The sequence below is a fragment of the Schistocerca nitens genome, unplaced genomic scaffold (assembly GCF_023898315.1).
Source record: "Schistocerca nitens isolate TAMUIC-IGC-003100 unplaced genomic scaffold, iqSchNite1.1 HiC_scaffold_390, whole genome shotgun sequence".
Classification (NCBI taxonomy): Eukaryota; Metazoa; Arthropoda; class Insecta; order Orthoptera; family Acrididae; genus Schistocerca; species Schistocerca nitens.
The window spans coordinates 7,751-10,000 of record NW_026045924.1 but is presented as its reverse complement, the minus strand read 5'-3'; the positions used below and the strand labels follow the sequence as shown (position 1 = coordinate 10,000).

Below are 2,250 nucleotides of genomic sequence, written 5' to 3'. Positions count from 1 at the left end.
GGGCGGTATCTGATCGCCTTCGAACCTCTAACTTTCGTTCTTGATTAATGAAAACATACTTGGCAAATGCTTTCGCTTCTGTTCGTCTTGCGACGATCCAAGAATTTCACCTCTAACGTCGCAATACGAATGCCCCCGCCTGTCCCTATTAATCATTACCTCGGGTTCCGAAAACCAACAAAATAGAACCGAGGTCCTATTCCATTATTCCATGCACACAGTATTCAGGCGGGCTTGCCTGCTTTAAGCACTCTAATTTGTTCAAAGTAAACGTGCCGGCCCACCGAGACACTCAATAAAGAGCACCCTGGTAGGATTTCAACGGGGTCCGCCTCGGGACGCACGAGCACGCACGAGGCGGTCGCACGCCTTCGGCTCGCCCCACCGGCAGGACGTCCCACGATACATGCCAGTTAAACACCGACGGGCGGTGAACCAACAGCGTGGGACACAAATCCAACTACGAGCTTTTTAACCGCAACAACTTTAATATACGCTATTGGAGCTGGAATTACCGCGGCTGCTGGCACCAGACTTGCCCTCCAATAGATACTCGTTAAAGGATTTAAAGTGTACTCATTCCGATTACGGGGCCTCGGATGAGTCCCGTATCGTTATTTTTCGTCACTACCTCCCCGTGCCGGGAGTGGGTAATTTGCGCGCCTGCTGCCTTCCTTGGATGTGGTAGCCGTTTCTCAGGCTCCCTCTCCGGAATCGAACCCTGATTCCCCGTTACCCGTTACAACCATGGTAGGCGCAGAACCTACCATCGACAGTTGATAAGGCAGACATTTGAAAGATGCGTCGCCGGTACGAAGACCGTGCGATCAGCCCAAAGTTATTCAGAGTCACCAAGGCAAACGGACCGGACGAGCCGACCGATTGGTTTTGATCTAATAAAAGCGTCCCTTCCATCTCTGGTCGGGACTCTGTTTGCATGTATTAGCTCTAGAATTACCACAGTTATCCAAGTAACGTGGGTACGATCTAAGGAACCATAACTGATTTAATGAGCCATTCGCGGTTTCACCTTAATGCGGCTTGTACTGAGACATGCATGGCTTAATCTTTGAGACAAGCATATGACTACTGGCAGGATCAACCAGGGAGCTGCGTCAACTAGAGCTGAGCAGCCGGCCGCCCGGGAGTGTGTCCCGGAGGCCCGCGCGAACACGCAAGCGTCCGCTCAATTATTCTGCAAACAGGAGGAGGCTGGGCTCCCCTGCACGATACACCTCGAAACCCTCTCAGGTCCCGGCGGCGCGCAGCGCCGTCCTAAGTACTTGGTCGGGTTCGAGAGAGGCGCAATCGCCCGGAGATAGGCGAGTAGACGCTTTCAGTGCGACCACCCGTGCTCCCAACTGAGCTTGCCGCTGCCGACAGAGGCCCGGGAGCGTGCTGTCGTGGTGTTGCCGGCGGGAGACAACACGCGGCCACAAACAGTGACCGGGCAGCTCCAACGCCAGCGCCACAGAGGGGCAGAGCCCCACTTGGGTGCCAAAGCGAACTCTCCCAGCACAGCGCACGCGCCAACACATCCGCACAGCTGCGATACAAACCACCTGCGAGAACCGCGGGGGCGACCGAGCAGCAGACGGCGTCGCGGCGCCGAGTGCCGGGCGGCGGCGCATCCTCAACGCACACAGTCCTCAATCGGACCAGCACACTGCAGATGTCCACCGCGCTTCGCACCGGGCCCGGGAGGACCCACTTTGGCCGCACGGCGCCGCGCGCTGGGTGCGCCGGCACGCAGATGCGCCGCCTGCCGCGTCCGTCAGCCGGCGCGCCTGCCACTGGGCGCCCCCACCAGCCGGCTGCCGCGCGTGCGCCCACGCAGCGCGCGGCCAGCACGCCGGGCGCCCCCCCCTCACCGGCCGGGGACGGTCCCACCCAGCCACCGCCGCGTATCGCTTCATACCCACATGCCCACTCACGTTTGTGGGTATGACGGGTGTCGCTGAAGCAACCGGTTAATACCTGTACCGATCGTCGATATCAACGATTCACCTCCAGCGCGAACAACCGCGCAACAACGGATTTCCAGTTCATTTGCGTAACTTGGGCAGCAAACGTAGACGTCCATCTACATTTGCGAATTCAATGGGTCTTGCATGCCTGGATGTTATGAGTCACGACACGCCACATCAGTCCACATACATGCTGCGACGTATGCACGAGAGAACACGTGGAAGGTGGCCCGCGTACGTATGCCGATGCCATTGCACAGCTGCGAAGCTCATTGAACACGCA

General features: G+C 58.0%; 1 non-coding gene across 1 annotated transcript in view; it reads right to left on the bottom strand.

The window, feature by feature from the left end:
• Nucleotides 1-1,109, bottom strand: part of LOC126231535 (small subunit ribosomal RNA) — a 1,909-nt gene extending 800 nt beyond the window's left edge. The window contains exon 1 of the ribosomal RNA XR_007544326.1: nt 1-1,109. This exon is cut by the window's left edge and continues 800 nt beyond it. This is a non-coding gene — a ribosomal RNA (small subunit ribosomal RNA).
• Between the last annotated feature and the right edge of the window lie 1,141 nt (nt 1,110-2,250).